This window comes from Varanus komodoensis, unplaced genomic scaffold (assembly GCF_004798865.1).
Source record: "Varanus komodoensis strain SLA01 unplaced genomic scaffold, ASM479886v1 scaffold2, whole genome shotgun sequence".
Taxonomy (NCBI): Eukaryota; Metazoa; Chordata; class Lepidosauria; order Squamata; family Varanidae; genus Varanus; species Varanus komodoensis.
The window spans coordinates 19,684,264-19,708,476 of NW_025335568.1; the positions used below are offsets into that span (position 1 = coordinate 19,684,264).

A 24,213-nucleotide genomic window follows, 5' to 3' on the forward strand; every position below is an offset into this window, starting at 1 on the left:
GGATACTTCTGCTGAAAGACCTCATTTAGTATTACAAATCCAGCCCCAGCTGCCCAGCTTTGACATAATATAAGACCATGGACAGAAGTCTGGGGGAGCAGGAAGAGCCCAGCTCTCAACATCACATTTGGTTCTGACTGTACAGTACTGATTGGTGTCCTTCAAAACTTTACTAAAAAGGGAATATGGCCACCAACAAATAGATAACAGTTGCCCATCTTTGCTTTACCCCACTGAGAGCCAGTGTGGTGTAGTGGTTAAGAGCATGGGACTGGGACTCAGACGATCTGGGTTCTAGTCCCTGCTCAGTCATGGAGCCAACTGGGTGACTTTGGGCCAGTCACAGACTCTCAGCCCAACCTACCTCACAGGGTTGTTGTTGTGGGGATAAGATGGAGGACATGCAAGCTGCCTTGAGCCCTTTGTAGGAAAAAGGCAGGATAGAAATAGAAAATAAATAAATTTTATTCCCACAATAGCCAAATATGTGCCCATGGGAAGTCCACCAACAGGACATTTACAAGAGCATCCTGCCACTAGTATGCCCAAGCATATTACTTCTGATCTTGGAAGTAATATGATTAACAACCATGGATATAACCTTATCCTTCATTAATTTGTTTGACCTCATAAGAACAGCTATGTTGAATCAGACTAATAGTCCATCCAGTCCAGCATTTGTCCACATGGTGACAAATCAGCTATCCACAGGTTTCCTCAAGCAGGATTGGTACAAGAGTTCTACCTGTCCAAACTCCTCAGGAACTGGTGTTTGCAGGCACATGGCCTCTGAATTCCATAGTTCCATATATGCAGTGCAAAGAAATATACTTCCTTTAATGTATTGAATCTCCCACCAGTCAGCTTCATGGGATGACCCCAGGTTCTTATCGGTCTCCACATTTCCACACCATGCATAATCTTAAACAACTCTATCCCCCTTTCAAAGTGAGTACAAGGTAGAAACCATCTTTATCAATATGAACCTAATTACTCCATTACTACATATAGCATTGCTTCCAGGGAAAGCAGGGTGAAATGAAGAAGAATGGAATAGGAATAAGGACTTGCAAGCCTCTCTGACATGGACACAAATGACCCAATGAATAGAACCTACTGGAAAGCATCAAATGCTACAGGTTCCACTATTATCTGGTTAAGACCTGCATGCCCCTTATTTTATTCCTTGCAATTCACCGCTAAGTACTATGCATGAGGGTACACTGGGTTTTCCCTACAAGGTTAGTTTTGTCAGGTGGCATTCTTGCACGCAGTTCATTACTTGGCCTTTCAACCATTAAATGAGCAACCCACGTGCATTTATCAGCATAGATGAAGGCAGAGTAATCAAGCATTGGATGGTACTTAATCACCAGTGTATTCAGACCTTTATTCTAAGCAAGTTTGGAAGAACCAGTTAAGTAATCAGTGGTTTTTAAGTGTAATTTCAAACAAATAAACTCAATTTACATTTATAAAGAGAAAAGATGGAAAGTAATAAATAAATAAATTGTGGTTATGTAATGAAAGTACCATTTAGCAAGCAGCATAGATGATGATTTTACACCTACGAGCATGTGCAGCAGCATCCAAGCCAGGGTTTCAGCACAAACTAAGCTGGCTCATTTCAAACATGCTTCCATAAAGCCCTCTGTTACAATGTTAATCCGTCAGCTTGAATACTCCAAATGTTCTCAAATACTGAATGGACAGAGGATTTGGAGCTTTGTTTGCTGGACATCAACAGAGTTTTTGAATTAATAGAACCGCTATTACACTAAATGGCTGGCAGGGATAAGATATCTCTGCTTCTTCTGCTCGGCATAATGTAATTTGACCTTTCCACAGTGCACACATAGAAAGATCATCTCAGAGATATGACGTGTTGATTGCACGACAGAGAGACAGTGGGGAGGAGTCTGTTTTTGCTGCTCACAGAAGACAGTTCACTATGTGGGGATGTCTGTGTTATCATCCAACAACATTTTTGTTAGCAACTACTGCATGTAATGTTCTGCATCGTGCTCTACAATTTTGCCTGCTTGGTATCCCTCCTTCCCATCCAAACCATATATCATAAGCTACGGATATACAAGAAATATGTTCAAGAAAAGCAGTCCCTCTTGCAGAGAAGAAAAAAAGAATATTCCAGGATTCTCTCAGTACAGAAAACTCATAAGCCACTCATAAATACTCTGAATCGTTAGTATGTAAACCATGTCTGAAGATAACACAGACAGCAGATATTATACATGAAAGCCTCATCTGATTTCTCCTCTAGCCCAGATAAGTATAAAAGATAAGGAAGACACAATTAGCAAAGAATGTTAAAAAAAACCTTCAGGTTCAAGACAGTACCAAAATTATTGGACTTTTCCACTTCTCATTATATATAAACCTGAATATCTCACTAATCAGCTTCATGGGATGTCCCCAGACTCTGGTAATATGGGAGAGAGAGAGAAAGGTGTCTGTCTCCCTACCATGCATAATTTTAAACACCTCTATCAGCTTCCCTGGGAATGATGCCACCTGAACTGAATACTCCCCGGCTACTCTTGACTTAGATTCTATTTGAAGTCCATTCTGCAAGCTCTTTATCTTAAATACCAATCAGGTTCAAGTGGGTCTTGTCTATCTTGTACAGCCCTGCTTGCTCCAAAATATTCTCCAGTGCCTAAGAATTCTGAATCCTTCCTCTCTTCAGCACCATCCCAACCACACATTGAGAGCCTTTAACTGTCTGTCTAGCTGGTCCTAAATGTGAAAGAGATTTAAAAAAACCAACTTGGTGCTCCTGGATTTCAACCTATCTGGCACCTTGCAATGCAGGAGGACCTTTTGCCACATGGCTGCATCACCTCATGTCATGAGTACTAACACAGAGTATCGTCACCGGCTTCACCAATATGTGAAGTTATCTAGATGGCACATGATGTCTGCAGCCTTTTCACCAGCCTGACAATTTACCATGTGTACTGCTCATCAAAACCCAGTTATCCACTGACTGTGATAATGAATGCTTTAAGTAATAGAAAGGGGATTAAAGTTCTCAGTGCTCTAAACTACTTGTATTGTGCCTTAAAACAGCTTGTAATAGAACAGACAAGAGGCAGCCCTAGATCTAAACCAATTTGGTGCCACCATAGACTATTAAGAGCATCAGTGCTGCTGAAGCAATTATAGAAAGTAACCACAGTGGCGTTTGAATTTTTTAGGAGAAAAAATATTGAGAAAGTTTAAAACAGTCATATTTGACTTCAAAAGAAGAAACTTTTTTAAAACGAGTCAACTAGGGAGAAAGTTTAAAAGATATCAAGGAGGTTCAAATCTGCCAAAAATGCTTGGAAGTTACTCAAAACCAGGATAACAGAAACCCAGGTAGAATGCATACCATAGGTTAGGAAAGATAGCCCCAACTCCAAGAGCTCATCAGCATGATTAAAGAGAAACTGTTATAGAAAAGAAGACTTCCTTTAGAAAATCAAAGTTTTGCCCAAATAAGAAGAGCAAAAAGATTTCAAAGGCGATGCAAATAGTCAATAAGCATTCTAACTAACACTATCAGCAGCAATAATAAAACATACCATTTTTAAGCATATACAAGGGCAAGGCCTGCTGAAGAAAACAAAGACTTCTGTAAAGGCATCCCCCACCTCACTGAACTTTCTGAGCTCTTCTGAGGTCTGAGGTCAATGTGCCAATAAAAATTGTCAATAAACAAGGCAAACATTACTTGGTCTTCTAAAAGCTTTGGACAAAGTCTCTCACCAAAGATTCCTGTGCAAACTTAGCAGTCATGGAATAAGAAAAATTATCCTATGGATTAGGATCAGACAAGAACAGAAAATAGAGAGTGGAAAGAGGTGATACATGTTCCAAATGGAGAAATGTAAACAGTGTGGTCCCGCAGGGAATTGTAGTTTGATGTAAGCAAGTAAAAACTGATACACGGTGGGCAAAACAACCCAACTTCAAGTGCAAGTTGAAGGGATCTCAGCTGGGAGTAAATGACCAATAAAGATGCATTTGGAGTTGTAGTGTACAGTTGAGTTTTCCAGTGTGTAACGGCTATGTAAAGGGTAAATTCCATGTTATTCATAATTAGGAAAGTTACTGAAAATAAAACCACCAAAATATTATACCCTTTATACAAATGGGTGGTGTGTTCACACTTGGAAGAGAGTGTACAATTCTGGTCACTGCACCTAAAAAGCAAACTGCAGAGTTGGAGAAAGTGTAGAAAAGGGCAACTAAAATATCAAAGGGCTGCAGTGGTTCTCCTATGAGGAAGGGGTATACTCTCTGGGATTGTTTAGTTCAGAAATAAGGCAAGTAAGAGGACAGATGACAGAGATGTACAAAATTATGCATACTGTGGAGAAAGTGGATATGGAGACATCTTTCCCCTCTTTCCTAATACCAGAACCAAAGGTCAACCTGATTGGTAGAAGATTTAGGACAGATAAAAGGAAGGACTTTTATCCTTCCTTTTATGTCACATAGTACATAGGAATTCAGAAGTCCAAGTTTCAGTGATGGGTTTGGATGATGGGCAATGCACACATTCATGGAGGATAAGGGTACTAGTCCTGCTGGTGAAATGCTACTTCCAGTGTCAGAGCCAGTATGCCTATCTACACTAGTGCATTAGCTTGGACAGGAGGATGTTGTTGCACTCATATTCTGCTTGTGGATTTCTTGTGTGGGCAACTGGCTTACTACTGTGAGCAGAACACAGGATTAGAGGGACTTTGGTTTAACCTGGCTTAGCTCTTCCTATGTTCATAGAACAAAACATCTAGCATGCCACGAGTTGACCATTCCTAGTTTAAACAAACCACAGTTTCTCAAGTTCATATACTGTGGTGAATTGTAATTTAAAAACAAAAGGGAGGTTTCTGGTTTCATAATCAAACACACAAATACACAAAGGAAGAAAAGGGGGAATGTACAAGGCCAAGCTTTCTAGCATTTCTTCACACTGGAAAAATATTACATCTGAACTGATCCAGTGTTTCCATAATATTGCTACCACCTGATTTTCATATATCCTAAATATTTGAAATATTAAGGGAACCTGGACCTTCTTTAGAGCGGTCAATAGGCTGCACAGCTTGTACAGGTACCTTCTGGACCATGCTGACAGCTCATTTGTCTGCTCTGTTAAATGTATGTCTAGCATCCATTAATTCCCTGAATCACTTAACACACACATTAAGATGGCATAGTCTATGTAATACATTATACCTGCCCCTCTAACTACAAAGCCAAAATGGGCATAAATTCACATAAAGCAATTCAATCACCTATTTCTCTTAGAAGAATTGTTTTTTCCTTGTCACATTAAACAGAATTTGTTGACAGAGCAAAACACATTGATCCAGAAGGCTGATGTATAAGCTCAGCCTGTGCAATAGCATTTCTCCATCTGACATCGCCACACGCGATTGTCTATCTCTGACGCAGATCAAATGGTCTATAAAACAATCCTGTAGGGCTCAGGTTGCTTGAAAGAATCATCTTGCATTCTTACTCTCAATCTAAAATTTAGAACTGTTAAAGTGGATTATTAATTGGGAGAGTTCAGAATTTCATGGCTATAATCAGGTAAATATCTCTTCCCAAACCCACTTCTTTAAACTGACAAAAAGATTTGCAATGGCTGCAGCATATCTCATTCTCCTAAGAACAGGGACAGTATTTATAGCTGGAGTGGGCAACCTGCAGCCTTAAACAGAATTACAAAATTTCTGTGCCAACCATCAGTTCAGTTCTCTGATCTGCCCATCTCACAAGCCTGTGAGAATCAGAAGTAAAAGGGAAGAAAGAGGAAAGAAGGGAGCTGCAAGAGAGAGACAAAAAGGGGAAGTCCTTTATTTTTGGCCCCGGTCTTGCTTCTATCAGACTGTGTCCCCAACAGAATGCAGCCCTCAGCAGAAAAGATGGGGGAGCATTTAGCTCCTGCCTAGCATACCAATTGCTAGAGGGGTTTTCCACAATCCAATTAAGTGGCGGAAATTTCAAATTCCACTATAGCAATAAAATTCACATTAACGTTCTTTTGTAGCACTATAATGTGCTCTTCTCCTTTTCTCATAAATGCACATCTTTTAAATTTACATTTTTCTCTGAAGGATCTAGGAGCCCACTTTTTTTCATCATCAACCTTTGGTGGCAGTGGCAGTGAAGGAGGCAAAAAAGGCAAGGACTGTGAAACCTGGGTTCAAAACTAGCAGTGCAGTAGATGAAAGGAAGGATGCCAGGGCCCCAGATAGGACTTCTGGTCCATCAGAACTGCAGGGAAATGGAGGGAAATGGGGCAGTGGGCAACTTAACAGAACTGGAGAAAAGAAAACAACAAAACAGCTAGAATATGACAATCAAGGGGAGAGAAACAAAAAGAACCAACTTAGGTAAGTACACAAAGCCAGAGCTTTGGCTATTGGACAGAAAATTAACATTAATATTGCCAAATGATTGGCTGTTGGGAGAAAGGGGGTGGGGGAGAACCCCAGAGGACCACTTTGCCACCCCAGTTCTATAGTCTTTGCCACACCGTTTCAAGCCTTTCCCCTGAATGGCAAATTAAAACCAGCAGGTGTGTTTTATTTTATTTCAAAAAAGTAAGTGTGGGCAACTCAATCCAGATAAGGAAACCCACACTGGTGGGGAACAGCAGTGGCCCTTTGATCTGTCTAAGCAACCTGGCATTTGTACTGCCAAAGAAAGGGGTAGGGCAAAGGGAATACAAAACGCAGCTAGCTGCATTTTTATAATACAGCTCAAGCCTAAATCACATCAGAAAGGGTCTCATGATCTCTTCTGAATGCCTTCTTGGACATTTCCTAGGGCTGAAAAGGACTGTGCCCTGGCATCCCACTGGAGTTCTACCACACAGAGTCACAAAGATTTTAACTTTTTATCAAAATTCTCTAGAGTGTTATAACATGAGGAAAATGGATGGAGAACACAGTGATATTTAAGGTGAGAAACCGAAGATTTTCTCTTTCCAGAAAAGTTGTCATATTGATGGGCAAAGAATGTTCTACAGATTTCTCTTTCTACTTCGGGGTGACTTTGCTTTCGGTATGTCTCTTTCACTTCCTGCATTATTAGGGCAATAAGACACAGGTAAAACGATTCTCCTGTCAGTTAGTTGTCTTAATTTTAAAAGGTGCTCTTCAAAGAGGGAAGATTTTTGCAATGTATAAAGGTTATGTGGAACCTGTATAGAACTTGTGAAAAAGTTCTCCATGAGGTGCTAGCTTACAGAAAAATTGTGTCCAAAATCATTGCTTGCTGTGATCCAGGAAGACAAAACCTGTTTAAAAGCAAATCCTATATGTGTGTGTGAACTGCTGTTACAGATGCTGTAGACAGACAAGATTGCAATGCTTACTTTCAGGCAAAGCATGTTAAATATACATCACTGAACCAGCAATAACAATGGATCTGCTCATTCAAGTGGCAGAGTTGGGACTAGTGGGATTAGAGCCGATGGCCCTGTATAAATCAGAGGTACGTATCTTGTGACCCTCTGTGGCTACCATGGCTGAAAGGTGCCAACCCATTTCCCTGAGGGGGTAAAATGGAACTGCAAGGAAGACAACCTGATTTCTGAGACAGCTGTTTTCTTACAATTTATGGAGGTGGGAACGGCGGGGTGGGGAGGGGAGGAATCTCAGCTGTGATCTTTGGGGATCACCTCCAGGCTCTTCTCAGCAATCCATAGGTCTCAGTGAGATGAGCTGTGTAGGAAATGATGAGATGTGTGGGAAAAAGGAAAGAAGAGGACATACATGTGCACGTGTGACTCCAGCCTTGCAGGCAACACTGGATATGACCCTTGAGGATAAAATGTTTGCGTAGCCCAAGTGCAGATGAATAACTATAGTGCAAGAACTTCCCCACTAGGTGGTGGTAATTGTCTCTTAAGACCCCTTCCTCTGTCCTCAGCTTCTGGGTGATGGATACAGCACTAGCACAATGAAATTGTTCATAAATCATCCAAAAACCTTACTCCACCTCACTCTTTCTTATTAGTTACACTAAGACCATTCACTCAAAATGATCCTGCAGTAAGACAGCTTGCAAATCTTGTATTTGCTATCGTTTTAGCAGATGACATTAGTGGTATTTGCCTTGAGGATTTGTTAGAAAAATGTGCATTCATAGCTTATCAATCAAGTATGTAAATATCCATTTTCCTTTTGCTACTTCCGTATGTCCTCAGTTCTGTCCTGAATATGTACTGTACCCCTTTCACCCTTCCTTTCTATTCCTCCTCAAAACCTACTTTTCCCATCAAGTTTAATCCAATGGAAACCAGGCCTATCAACTTGTCTATGTTTCTTAATCCACATTCATTTCACATTACACCTTTCCTTGTTTCCATACAGTCCCCTAAATTTTAGGTTGGAGGGTACTGAAAAGTACAACAGAATGTTCTATGTTAAAGAAGAACTACTGTTCAGTCAACATGATCAAAATAACTGCAGTTTAGAAAAAGAACTATATTAATCCTGTTTTTACAAGTATAATTCAATAACACTTAAACACGTTTAGGTGACGTGCACAATCAGAAAATATTCTAGCGCGTAATCAGGAGATGCTCGCTTCCCTTGAGCTGAGAGTCTAATGTTTTCCATGGATGGCTTGCCAGCTGAAGACTGCTGCAGGTGGCATTCTGCCCTGTAGACCAAGCACAGCTGCTATGGGATTCTCCCAGGTTCCTCCGGCCAACCAAAGCCACTCTCCAACTGCATCACTGCATTGGCTGGGGCAGTCAGCTGCCACCCTCTTCGTAGCATATGTTTTCCCAAGCCTACTTCTGTCCAAATCTTTCTCACGCATATACTAAGGAAGAGGGGCTGAAACATGATGTCTTCCAGTCGAACATCTTGCATGTCTAAACATACTTTCCTTACCAAAGTCATGGAAGAAGTTGTTTTGCATTCCAAACTGAGCCTCTTACATTTCTTAAACAGAGGGAGAAAGCAGAAATATCATTTGGGGGAGGGCTAGTTCTTACACGTATTTGAAAAAATGATATGCAACAAATGTATTAATAAAACAGACCAATTAAGATTGCTGAAACAGACTGTTCGTTTTCTTAGCTGTTACCTCCTGTCTCCACTTGGCCCCTAGACACACAATAAAATATACAAAAAAGTGCCAAAACAACCATAGCTAGCTGGTGGGTGTTCTGTTTGAACAGTATCAGCCACCCAATTATATCAACTTCCTTTATATCTGGAACACTGGTGCTTATCTAAGGATTGCTGTTTACATCTTTTCCTGTCTGTTCATGGAAATGATTATACTTCAAACAAAGCTGGCAGCATGGATCACTATCAACTTCCTGCTAGAGCACTTAACCTCAGGTTGCTTGTGCTGAAATGCTTAGTGCCACCAACACGCACAAATTGAGAGCAAATTACATTTTGAGGTCATGGTCATGCTAGAAAAAGCATTATTCATTGGTTTAGCATTTCAGATGGCAAAAAGGAAAACAAAGCATTAAAAATACAGAGCTCTTGTTTCCTATGTCCTATTAGTGTTCAGTTAGGATCTTTTTCCAACCAGAATGTCCAAGCAATGTTTTAATGTCCGTTATTCCACATTCCTACTGGACAATAAGGGAGCAATTCCATGCATGTTAGTCTGTCTAAACATGCATAAGATTGCATTCTGTGTATTGTTCCTATTCAATGATAAAATGCAAAGCAAGATCCATGGCTATTTTCACAATGGTATGTTTACAAAAGAAACATTCCTTGCTATTCATATTTGCCCTAAAAATGATAGGGTTAAAGTTCTGTTTTAGCTTTAGAATTTTCCAGTTTTTAGCAAAAATGATGCAAATCAGAAAAGAAAATGTTGAAATTATTTGGAAGTATATACTAGTTAAAGGAGGTCAGAACACAATGGCGAGCTACTTGCAATTTTGCCCAAGCAAGTCTCAATTAAAGTAACAAAAACTTCTTTTTACTTCAAAAATAGAAACTTGCATAAAATTAATGTTATATATTTTCCAAGGAATCAATTTTAATAATAATTTTAAACAACTATAGTCATTGGGTTTTTAATTTTGAGTCCTTTTTTCCTCCCCAGAGGAAGACAATTTGGTGACACCCCTTTCCCTTCTGAACTGATGCTATTTACTAAATCTTTAAAGACTGCAATTAAGATGAGTCTACATTTATTATAATAAATGGCATGATTAATAACGTTTTCCCGTATCATTTTCAGTGGGGAAAATAAGTTATTCAGGATGTGACATAATTGGACTGCTGCTAACACTCCAAATTTGAAAAGCGCTTGGATAGTAGATTGTTCCTGAGGGTTACAGCTCAAACACAAAGTATGGGGGCTGGGATACTTCGGATCACGGTAGTGCCAATCTCCTTCCCCACACAGAATGACCACTCGATACCTTCTGTAAGATCATATTTGCAGCCTCGGAGAAACACCCAGCATGGGTTTTTGTGTTCTACCTTGGGTGTAGGTAGGGGCAGAGAGAGGTTGCTCTGAGCTCAGAATCATAACACACTTAGAATTTGTTTGTTATAAACACGTTTAAACAAAAGCAGAGAGAATGCAAGAATAGAAATTCAAATATGCAGTGTGGAACTCAGATCGATTTTCAGTTGACAAATTCGGGTTTGGGTATCTTCAGCCCTTCAATTAAGGGTCCTACTTAGCAAAGCAACTGCTATGCCTGAACGCATGACTCAGGTTAACAAATGTAATATCCTTCACACAGACAGAAATCTATGATGTCACCAAGTGATGCTGAAACAGGTAAAATCCATTATGAAATACCACAGATTTAGTTTCTTGCATTTTATGGTTCCACTCTCCGTCACACTCACCTAGGAAGCTACCAAACCAGGTCACTAGTCCATCTAGCTCAGAACTGTCAAAACTGATTGATGTTAGCCCTGCTGCTTTTCAGGCAGGTATTTTTCCAGCCCTACTTGGAGATTCTGGGGATTGAATCCTGGACCATTTGCATATACAGCCAACATTCTGTAATACTGAACTACAGCCCTTCACACATGTGTATGTGGACGTGCCCATGTGTGAACACAGATGCTTCACTTGGTACAGAGGGCTCTAGTCAACAACAGCATATGCCAGAATAAATGTTAGTCTTTAAATATACAATAAAATACTATGAGTTGCATCCAGTTCTAATTTTGCCTTACTTGGATGCTTTTTCATTTATGCAAGGGCATCAGATTTTCAATATACCATCGTTCCAGAAGCAGTCCAATTTCAGAAGCAGTTTGCTAGTTCTTAAGTGGAAACTGGGAGAGGGGATCAGCAAAAATCCCCTAACAAGCTAACACTTTACCCCTCTGGAATAACAGGGTACGATTTTGTTTTTGTTTATGCAAAAACATCTTCCATGGCAGAATCAACCCAAGTTAAAGGTAATAATTTTACAAGTAATATTTGCATCCTAAGAATCCACAAAGCAAATGGGGTTTTAAAATGTTTGCTGAAAATACAGCTTTAATTTTGGCTGAAATACTGCCATTCTACTAAGTTAAAATGGATACAGAAGAATTAGTTCTGTACAAGATGTTTTTGTTCCAGCCCACCTGAAGAAAATGATAAGCGGGAAAAAGAGATTTGATCTGACATGATGATGCATCAACTATAAATAATGAAAGAATAAACAGGAAGATGTGGATGCCTGTCTACTTCTTTCAGAAATAATCCTTTTGGCTACCTATGGAAATTGTAACAGGTGCATAGGGGATTCCCTTCACAACTTCAATTTGCTCCCACAGACCATTATTTCCCCCTCTCTCCAGTTACTGTTCCACGTTGCTTCCAGTACCAATTGCCATGCAAGCCTAAAGCGACATCTTATCAAAAAAATGGTACGCTCATGTCCTATTTGCAAGTACCTCAGGGCCAAACTAACTGTTACACCACAGCTGAGTGTAACTTCAGCCCAGGGGCTGCTTTGCCCTTTCAGCAAGCTGTCACGAGGGAGCAATTTGCAGAGGAGCACCCAAGGGAGGTGAGAGGTGCTCAACTCCGGCTGCTTTTCACACAGAACTTCATTCTGGTTACAGTAACAAAACAATATTGGAGAGGGAACACAAAAGGGGCAAAAAAGGAGACTTTCTGGAACACGAGTATATTTCAAATTCACAACCCTGTACCCAAATATTTCCTCCCAGGTAAGCCCGCCAAGGATGATAGGTTTATTCCAATGTACGTTGGGCATGTCGTGAGTGGAGCCGGCTGGTGCTGGAGGTCAGACTAGATGGCCCGGGAGGCCCCTTCTGACTTGCTCTGTTTCTATGTTCTGCCATAATCTTTCCAAGGATCCACCTATTAAGAACCTGCTACGAGAGGTGCTTCTTCACTTTCTTTTCTTTTACAACCCATCCCCTTTGTCCACCATTCCAGATCTACCCTTGTAAATTAGCCCAGGACTTGCTCTGAATTTAAGGTATGTAGCACCAAAAAGAGGATTACCCTTTATGCAATCTTGTCACCAAGGAGCCCAGAACCAGTCTGGCTTGGGGCTAGTTCCTGACTTTGGACATTCCTGTGCCTGCACCCCTTTGGTACAGAGATTCCAAAGGTGGAAACTTTGGAAGTCAAAAGATCCGCATGTGAGGAATAACTTTAGATGTGCTTGGTCTTGCCTTTGCACTCTTTGGGTCAATAGGGCTGGACTCTCCTAAAAGAGAGGTTTCAATGCAGCATTCAAGTCTTCATGCAGTATCCTTTTCCTAGTCTCAAAAGCAGCTGGGAGCTACTGAGATCCCTTCTTAATTCCTAGTCTGTGAACGCTTGGGATGGCTTTGCCCTGGAAATCTAGGAAGATGGTCCCCACAAAGCATTAGGGACCATCCTCCCAGACATTGCCTTAGCAGAGGATGTCTGCCAAGGTGGCTTCTAAGATGCATTCAAAACCCCTGATGTTGAACTATTTCAAGAATCTATAGCAAACTGCCACCAGGTATATGACTTTTGAGAACTAAGCTCATGCCTTGAGATTTGCTGTAAGAAAAAAGTCTCAATAATTTGAAGTCTCCTGTGTCAGGTGCTGGAATGTGTGACTGCAGGACTGGAAACCCAGCATCACTGATAAAGAAGGCAGAGTACCAAGGGTGGACCTCCTTTTGGAGCTGCATGCCCTGAATGCAAAGCAAGTCCTTGGCTAATTTACAGATAGATCCGGAACGGTGGATGAAGTGGATGGGCAGTAAAAGAAAGTGGAGGAGAAAAGTATGCTCTCCTCTCAGAGGAAGCATTGCAAAAGGAAAAGCAGCTACGCAACCTACTTTACAAGGGATAACTTCTAATCTGTTTGCTTTGACCTTTCCACACAGGGAGCTACGAAACCATGTACAGCCATTCATGGCAGAAGTTGTTTTGTTATTTCTTCCTAAATCTTCCTATTGAATCTCGGTTTGGAGAAAGCGTTTTATTTACATAAGGCTTTCTACATCTTTGCTTTTCCTCCTCTGCAATTCAGCTATACAGTCAATTTTGGCCACCTCTCTGGGGTGCTTCAGCGGGGGAAGGAAGGCGCATGGAGTACTCCTAGGATGGCCCCAGACTCCTTCCTTCCTCACCTCACAGACACACCACCCATACCCGCTCTCAAAGGCCCATTTTCCAATCTCAGAGAGCAGCTGGCATGGCTTTTTCCTCACCAGCTACAAGCGAGTGAAGGGGAATGGAAGCAAAGAGCCCCAATTCTAAAGTCAGAGCTCATTTCTGACAAAAGATACACATGACATGGAGCAGAATTAAAACATACGGAAAAGAGGCTTAGTGTACTTTGTGTGAAAAACTACGTACATTGCACAAAGAAGGGATCCACTAGTGTTCCTGAGCATTTATGGAACTGATCTCGGCTCAACTTGTTTCCTGGCCAGGGCTAAATGCAGGAAGTCTAGCGAACATAAGAGAGCCAGATTCTAGCCAGATCGTCATTTTCCTAGCCCAATGGCTATTCCAGAGAAAGAAGGAGTTGGGATAGCTGAAGTTACAGCTTCTGGCTGCTTGTGTAGGACTGTCTGGCACCATGAGATTCCCATCTTGAGTATGGGGCTGCTTTGACTGAATTTGGCATGAATTCCTCTGAGTGGGATTCCAAACAATGTGTGTTAACACAAAACAACCCTTAGGTCTGCAAACCCAATCCTGGCTGCAAACCTAAAGCAGTCTCTTGGCAGGATTGAAAATTGATCACCTCACATCTCACACCTTATTTCACAAAACTGAGGTAGAGGACACCATGTTGAGAAAGCTGTACTAAATGCTTGTATAAGCACAGACCTTTGACAGACTTGCTGTATGGAAGTCCATAAGCATCAGACCTAGAAAACAGGTGGTCATAAATTAAACTGTACTCCCCTTGCTGCCATGAACTCATCGGGCGTTCTTACAAGACAGGTCGGCTTTACCTCTCACCCTTCCCTCCAAAATGGAAATTCTTCTGTTGTTGTTATTATTATTCACAAATACTATACAGACTACTATAAGGATTACTGGGAAAATAAAGCTTTCCATAGGTATAGGAGCCCCATTCTATGGTTCTCTGAAATATGGGACATATTGTAGGATAGAGACATCCACAGTGGTTCAAGGCTATTAAGGATGCAACTGGATGCATGATTAGATAGAAAACTCCTACAATTTAAATGGATAAGACATATTTCTGATGAGAATTGCATCCGAAGTCTCACTGTTTTCTTGCATAAGTCGAAGGTACAGCCTGGAATCACTCAAGTAAGATTGCCGTCATAAGAATCCACAAAACAAATGACATTGTATGGCTGTGTTCTGATCCTGCTAAGAGCAGCTTGACATGCATAAATGGACCAGACTGACTATTTCTTCACATGCAACTAAAGTGATGGGAAAATGTTAGTGTGTATCAGAATCCTCTTGAAGACCAAGGGCAGTGGCAGCCCTGCGCCCCGAACTCAACTGTCTTTTACAAAAGCTTGTGTTGCATTATTAAGTTTCTCACTGAGTGGATTACCCAGAACACAGTTTGAAAACCACTCTTATTTTGTTATGTGCTGTCAAGATGACTGTGAATTATGGCAATCATAAGAAAAAATGGCTCCCAAATGTTCTGTCCTTGACAGCCCTGCTCAGCTCTTGTAAATGCAAGACTGTGACTTCCTTATGGAAGCAATCCATCTGAAATTCAGCCTTCCTCTTCTTCTTCTGCCTTCAACTTTCCCCAGCATTATTGTCTTCTTCAGAGAGTCCTGCCTTCTCCTATGAGCCCAAAGTATGACTGTGTCCATTTCATTATTTTAGCTTTCAATCACTGTTAGAGAATAACTTTTTAATATTACAAATGGCCCATGAAACAGAAAATTCCAATATATCACTATCTTTTATACATGTTGGACATGCACATGGTGGGTATGTCATGAGCGGAGCCGGCTGGACTCGGGGGTCAGACTAGATGGCCCGGGAGACCCCTTCTGACTTGCTTTGTTTCTGTTCCTATGTGTTGGTAGCATGTGCCAATAATAGGAGGTTGGGAAAAAACTCAAAAGATCACATTGAGGACAGTAATACCTGTGCTTGGGTCATTTTTAAAAATCATTATTTAAGCTTTTCAACATTTTCAATGTATATTCCATTTTGTATGCACACTGATGGCTCTTGTAATTTAATGTTGGATTATGTTTGCAATACTTCTTGTAGTGAATTTTCATTTCAAGTAGAAATGTGAGTATTTTGCATAAAATAAAAAAATCTGCATTCTTTTCCAACCTTCCTCCCCTATTCTGGGAACAGCGGCAGTTTTCCAAGGCTTACACCAAATTGGAAAAAAGTGGTTGTGCATTTTTCTTTTGGAATTATGAATAAAATATTTAGGACAACATGTTCATATATTACTAACCAGCTATTTTCCTACAGAATGATTTCCCTAAACTATGTATTAGGGAATGCTTTTTGTATAACTGTGTAGAGAATTAAATCCTACACACTAAGGACAAGCAATTATCCTATAATTTCAAATGCAAGATGTATTTCTGCTTCCAGATGGCACTAACATTTTCACAAGAGAAGAAGAATTTCATGCCTTCCCTGTGGATTTTCTCTTGCATCAAACATAATAAACATCTGATGCATCAAACATAATAAATTTCATGAGCACAACAGAGTAAGCCAGGTACTCTTATGACAAGTGACAAAGTGACTATAGAAATGTAAAGGATGCCACAAAAACAAGTATTGCATATATTTTTCTGATTTTCCCAGATTTTCCCATTAGTGGACTACATTGCAGGTTGCCATAAGCACAACAAATGTAACAGTGAACTACTCTATAGGGTTGTTGTATATTATTATCTCAGCCCAGGTTGCACTATTGGGATAAAAGAAATAGACTAACACTGCAGAGTTGTAAACTACTCTCTTAAATGCAGTCAACTTGAAATAAAGTATCTGGAGAATGTTGCAGCGTTTGCGCCTATATGCAACATTTGGCATGCAACATTCAGTGCAAATTATCCTGCAGGGCTGATTCTCTTCCAACCACCATTCCTTCCAACCTGCAATAGAGGGAATAATCAGTGGCATTCACTTTGCAAATGCCGGCAGGACTATTTTTAAAATATCCCACATTAAACAAGAACTGAGTTAGAAAGAGCAGGGATACTTTGTCAATATTAAAACCTTAGCTTTCTCCCCTGATTTCTATGGGTAGTTTTCAACTGCACTGTTGGTAACATTTAAAGGTAGCTCCTTAAGCATGAAGCCTTGGGGAAGCTTGAGCCGTGAAAGGCAGCCTAGAAATATTTTAAATAATTAAATCGCCTATCTAAAAAATGAAATGGTTTTCTCTACCATTTGTATAGCTATTTGTCTTGTTCCATCCTCCCAGTTCAGCCCTTCCATTCCAGGGCAGTCCATTCCCATCCCCATGTGTTTTTCCAGGTCTTTCTCCTTTATTGGTCAGCAATCCACGAACACATACACGACCCCATGTTGGGCTGCACTGAGGGGCTCCCTCCTCAAAATCCCCCTCCCTTTGATAAAGTTCTGTACTCTCAGGGTCTGCTGATGTCTTCTGCTTGCATGCATCTGTTGCTGTTTTGACAACTTACACAATGGCAGTCAGAGAACTGAATCAGAATTAGAATACAGGATCAAATTACAGCTGTGTTGAGCAAACATCATGCTTTGCAAGGAACTGGACATATAATCAATGGAAGGCTTGAGGCCCCTTTAAAGTCAGTAAATAGTATCCTATTCCCATATGTACGCCTACCCGAGTGTGAATGCATGTGAATTTTTGAAGGATTCTATCGATTCAGTTGCACATAATCATCCCTGTAAGCCACACAGAACCACACAGAGGCTACATCGTTCTCTGGCTAAAATACATGTTATTCATTTACTTACTTATTTGTACGCTGCTCCATATTCCATTACAGACATTCTGGAGCACTGAACAATAGCAGATAAAATATATAAAGGAAAATAAAATATATTAAATATATTAAAAACAAGACAGATGAAAGTGGTTGGTTGGATCAGGAAGGCTTGAAATGCAGGTATTTTCAGGAGATGCTAAAAGAATATTTTGTTCCAGAACAAGAATATGGTTTCTTTAGTGGGAAGAAAAGTAAAGGTACAAACTTGAAGAAGTGGAGTCAGAACTGGTACATGGAATGAACAGAAGTTGCAGCATCCTAATCCCTGGATTTCAATGTATTTCATGGAGAGTCATCTAGGGCCAGGTTTGCCCTGCTAATTCCTTGCTATGTCAGAGGAACAAAGTTCCACTGGCAATATTACTGAAGAATAGAAAAATGAAGTGTGGAAATATAATTGAAGTATCTTGCAATGCCATAATTTCCAATGTATTAACCAGCTGCTAATGACAAAAACGTACTTGTTTGTTTTTTAAATTATAATGGTAGTCAGAGAAAATGGAAAACTAATGACAAGAATAAAGCAGTAGAAAACAGCAAGAGCCTCCTTACAAGACTTTCTTGGGTGACGTTCTGTTTTCAGCAGGCACTCTATTCGATCAATGCAAGGCCTGTCCTGCTATGTCAGATATATGTATTTGCCAGGACAGGAGATATACTATTCAGGGTTTTTTCCGAACAAAAATGCAAGCTTTGTTCATTCACCTACTGGAATAAAGCAGTAATAAATTTGCTTTCAATCTGTCACTGTGGGTTGCTTTCTAACGTGGGAAGAAGAAAAGAAACTTCTATAGAGATTACGAGATTTTTATATCCATCCTCTTGGCTTACAAATGGCTTTAAACTACCATTCCTGGAAAATATCAGCATCTGACAATCTCTCCAATGCCAAAGGAACCATCCAGAAGCTGCTTAATGAAGTAACTGTAATATTACTAGGATTCTAGGAAAAGATCAAAAATTCTGAGGACACCAATAAAGTGATTAAGTCCAGCATTCTCAAAGTGGGCAAAATTAACAGTACAAGTAACTTTTAGAGGACTGCTGCCTAGCCACTACTTCTTCACCAGATGACAAGAAAGTGCAACCAAATCAGCAGAGCTATCACTTTATCATGTGCTTTTTCAGCATACTGTTGTGTTGGCTCCCTACAGGTGCTCAGGCTTAGTGACTGCAGTTTACAATAAAATAACAAAAGGTGCACATCACTCATGAAGTGCACCAAAGAAAGGAGATGGATACAAGTGAGTAAAACAACATGATGCATGTTCAGCTTATTCTCAAATCTTCTGTACAGAATACATTTTGTTTTGGCATGCATACATGCATGCGCACACGCACACAGAGATTCTGTTTTACAGTCAAAGAAAGCAGCTTTCTGGCTTCTAAGCATTGACAAAGGCAATTCCAAGTTTGGGTGTGCAGGAGATTTCATGAATCCCTTTCCCTATCATTGCCTGTCATAAAAACTTTCTAACATCCAAACGTCTATGAATTTTTATTTATTTATTTATTTAGAACTTTTATACACTGTCCTTTATGTATATCATCTCAGGACAGCTTACAACATTAAGAACAGAATTCAATAAAACAATCAATCACAATATAATAAATCAATATATAACCAATAAAAATAAATCAAAGTAAAAAAATGACTATAAAACCATTAAAATACTAATTTTTAAAATAATGCTTAAATAAAAAGGTTTTGATCTGGCTCTGAAAAGAATATAGGCTCAGCGCCAAGCAAACTTCTCTGGGGAGCACATTTCACAATCTGGGCACCACCACAGAGAAGGCCGTACACCGAGTAATGTCCTTTTAACCTCCTTTGTGGGGGGGGGGGGGTTCCAGAGCAGGGCCTCTCCCGCCGATCTTAAGGGGTGTGATGGCATTTATGGAATTGTCCCATTTTGCACCACCAAATTCCCACCCCGCTTCTAATCAACTTAGAATTTACTTTGGAAGTTACTTTAAGTAATCCCTAAGTAACATCAAAGTCTAGTTTTTAGAAGCAGAAAATTGTGCAAAACACATCCTTTGCATATTTTATTATGGTTCCCCTTGTCTTACTGGATTACTTATCCTTACTTCAACAACATACACAAAGAGGATGAAATACAAAAGTGCAATGAGATGCAGCTTTAACAATTTACAAATGCTGTTGGCCCTCCCCTTCCCAACACACATGCATTCACTTTATACAGTCATTGTATCATACAATGTTTTTACAGGCTTCCAAACTGGTCTACGGCTCATTGTGACTGGCGTATTTTAAGAGTGGAAAAACCCATCCTGTATTAATTGTATAGGAACAAATATATATTTGTAAATCAGTGAAGTTTTCCCCTCAGGACACTTGCTCAGAGTTCATTCTGCTTTGTTTCCTCACCACACAATGCATTTTAATATTAAACATTTCAGTCTATTTGGCAGTCATATTGGCTTTTGTACAACTCATTTGTGAAACTCCTTTATTACAGCGTCTCTTGCTCACTTAAAAAATTCCTGCCGATATTGCAACAGCAGCCGGGAGCAATCTGTTAGCTTTGATACTGGCAACAGGCTGAAATTGAGCAGAGAAAAGTTTCAGCTGAACATCAGGGTAACATTTAGAAACCAAGGTCTATTAGCCACTGCAATAATTTCCCAAGGGAGCATCAGGAAGATTCAATGCAGTAATTTGAAACTAGAATGGACAAAGAAAGGGAGAAAACACCACAGAGCACAAGTCCTGCAGTAAGAGAAAAAGCGATCTTATAGGACTAGTTTATATAGAACTTAAAGCTGTTTCTGAAGGTTTCGTTGGCTTTCTGGATTGATTGTGTCCACCAGCACAGTAATAGAACAGGGGAAAAATAACGTAATTCTAGCAACCAACAGAGAGCCAAGTGTAGTGTTGCACACAGACTTGGGAGATCAGGGTTCTCATCCATCCATGAAACTCACTGTTTGTTTCAATCACAGCTTGGTTGTTGTGAGGCTAAAATGAAGGTGACAATAATCATATAAACTGTTTTTTAAGGCAAGTAGGATATAAATCTAAAAATAAAATCAGTCAAGGCTTTTATTTGCAGATACTATGATCACTACAGCTCACACCCCATGCATATCAAAACGCAAAGAGAACACACGTTTTGATACCCTTCCCCCTTGGGGACAGAGTAGCCCCTGTCAAATCTATACAGATAAACTGATGTGTACTTATGTATCCACAGTATTTAATCTGAGCATAACTAACATTCAGGGCTCATTTAGCTTTCATGAAAAAAGATTTTTTGTGAAACGATTTTGCCCTTGGGGTGGGGAAAAGTTGTAATAGGATACTCTCTTGCAAATTCAGAATAAACAAGGTAGCAATTCACAAATCAGTACTGGTAAGTGGAATGTGCTGATTTGATAATGCAGCCCATCCAGGAACATATTTTAGTCATTTATACATTTATGAATTCCAGGAAAATATTTAAGTAAATACGTTTACATATTGTAGATGAAATTACATGCTTATATATTTATTGTATATTTAAGCATTATACGTAATAGTAACACTAATAATTATTAATATATGAACTAACAAGTAAAACTGATCTCAATATGTTGGTATGGCCAATACTGTACTTTTTCAGAAAAGGTCCTATTCATATTTGTAGACCAATGCTCAATGATTATTTACAAACACCTGGATATATTACATATTTATGCAAATTCATAACTGATTAAAATAAGATTTCTACTTGACCATAGTATAATACACATTGCCATATATGAAAGAAGCTGATATAAATACTATTCACAAAATCATTAAAAATACCGAAGTAGCTTTCTGTAATTGTACCGGTGCAATTATTAGACCAAGCCCTAATTCACAAACATTTCAAATAATCTGTTATTCACATAGAAATCTGCACAGGCTCATGAAAATCAGCAAGAAATTTGGGCTATGTTGTTGAAAAATAATTTTCAAAAAAGATCCCTGACACCTGTGCAGGGCAAGAGTCTCTCAGGCTACTGAGCCTAATTGCTTGAAGCTTTCACCATCACAAGAGACAGGCACTGCACATGGAAGGCTAGCCTTTCTGTACTTGCAGTGTTCTTGATATTGTTCCATAGAGCCACACCGATGCCATGACTGATATGGTGGCACAGATGCTTTGAGCTCTGATGAGTTATGGCTGGTTTTTGCCTGAGGGAAAGTTTCTGTTACCCGGCCCACTTCAGGCCTGAGAAAACACATGGTCTTCCAATGTTCTCACTCACAGTATCATCATGCACTTGGCAAGGAAAGGGAACAGTCCAGTCAACATCAAACGATCTGCCAGAGTTTACTGTTGTACTGGTAAGATTGGCTATGTACACAGGTGAGACATTTGTCACAGCTGTACAACCGTACAAGAACCTGTCCTGATTTGCACCCTGTAGAAATGATTCTCTGAACAGAAGCTGCTCTTCCATGAACATAAACCGTTCTTCAGATAAATTGAAGAAGGGCGTCTACAAGACATGGCTTCTAAGGTCTACATTTTCCTCCCAAACAAGGATTAGATTTAGATAGTTGATGCATTTGTACTCCTGTTTTATATTAATTGGATTTTGTGCTGTATTGGTTATGATAGTTTTAATCTTGTTATGTTTTATAATTATGCTGCTGGTTGCTGTTTTTGTGACACACCCAGAGAGCCTTCAGACTATGGAATGGCATACAAATGAGAGGCAGAGGAGAGATGGACTATATGAGCTCCTCTAGCTAACACATCTTGAACCTTCGCAGACTCACTATAAACTGCTTTCTTGTGGCTGGAGAAAAACATGCCAGAAGACCTGCTCAAAACAGTTACATTCCTGCAATGCCACTTTGCCCAGTATTTGGAAATGATCACATAATGATCACATAATGATCATCCCCATCTATAAAGCAGAACATACTACAAGATTTAGGTTAGAGTTGGATTAACTCGTCTACATTTTTGAGTGTATAAATTTTCCTATCTAGATTTGAAATAGTCTATAGCAGCCCTGAGCAGGTAAAGAAAATATGTGGCAATGGATTTTGGACTGAATTAGTACCATGGCATCAGAAAATGAAAAAGAATATTGACTGCTTAAAAAGAAATTTGTAAAAAAAGAAAAGAAAAAGGAAGAAATAAAGAAAATTTACCTCATGTACAGTTCTTGCATACTGATAATTCAGTGGTTTAGAGATTCTTGTTTCCTCTACTTAGAACTCTGTACAACTCATTTGTTGATATGAGAAGCCCATCCCCATCTTAGCCCTTTGTTATTCTCTTCACACACTGTTGTAGACAGTCATTTACTTGAAAGGAAGGCCTGCCAATTTCAGGAGTACTTACTTCCAACTATCTGCCTTCCATGGCCTTACAGTGCTATTCTGCTCACAGAAACCTAGAAGACATCCAACTGGCTGCAATATCATTGTTGAAAGCTGATTTGGGAGACCACACTGATACAACACAGCTGTCATCCTCAGATATCATTCAGAAGCAACATATGAATCTGTCATCTATGACAGAGATGGGTGAGGGGAGAACAACAGCTAACAGCTTCCAAAAAGTTTGGAGAAATTATGAAGCAGGTGATAGCAGTCTAATCCTATGCAATGGCTATGTGGCAGCAAGTAGTTATACTGCAGGTCCAGATGAGAGACAGAAGAGCATTACAAGTAAATCATTGGAAGTTACTAATAGAATGTTCCTGACCCTATTAATTACATTAAAGTAGAAAAAGAACCAATTGTGAATACCAGCCGTGCTGGATCAGACCAAAGGCTCATCTCCCAGATCATTATGCCTTCAGTGACCAACCAAATATTTCCACTAAGCTCAGAAGTAAGATTTGAAAGCAACATCTTTTCTATGTTGTTGTTCTCCAGTGACAGGTGTTCACAGAAAGTGGAAAATCCATAGAGTCCTCACAAATTAGGAGATATTATTTACTTAAAATATTTCCAAGAGGATTTTCTCCTTTCCCTTCTTCATTGTTCTATACCATTGTAGTCAACCTGGTTTGTTGCAGGTTTTTTTGGACTACAATTTCCATCAGGCTTAGCCATCAGGGCCAATGGGCAGGAACTATAGTCCAAAGGGCCGGAGTTATAATCCAACAAATTTAAAGGGCACTGGTTGGTTTCCGGTGTTCTGTACATATCCCATTACAGTCTCAGAAATGGTATGTTCATGGAAAAATACATTCTCAGTTGATCTAAACTGAGTGGATTGAAAAATAAACAGGAACATTTTGTTTGGGGACTCCTTCCACAAGGCTAAAATGTATGACAGCTATACTCTGTAGAACCTCTGTGACAATCCTGTTAATTTCAGTGGAGTTTATGCAGAAGAATTTACCAGTTAATTGATCTCCAGAAGGCACAGAGCACAACATTCCCATTCATAGAAACAACCAAAAGTAGGAAACAATCAAAATAGAAATTTCAAGGCACAAAACATTATGCAGATTAGTGAACTGGTGGGAAAGTTTTTCAGCCCAGGGCAAAAATCAGTTCTTTTACCAAACACTATTCATTCATTAATTAAATCTCCTGGCAACATTTTGTTGTGGCTATTTCTTTCTGCCTTTCTTCTTTCCCCTTACTAGTTATTTCTAGAAATGCTTATTAATTTGTCATGATATCCTTCATTTTTTGTTCCCCACACAAATGAAACACTGAGTCTACACAATAACAGGCCAATAGCATAGGAACACAAAGAACTGAGGAAATACATCCAGACAGGAAACCAAGAGAAGC

The 24,213-nt window shown here is 39.7% G+C and overlaps 1 protein-coding gene across 1 annotated transcript in view; it reads right to left on the reverse strand.

Annotated features, from left to right (window-relative positions):
• Nucleotides 1–24,213, reverse strand: part of PPP3CA (protein phosphatase 3 catalytic subunit alpha) — a 213,195-nt gene that overhangs the window by 98,757 nt on the left and 90,225 nt on the right. The window lies entirely within an intron of this gene.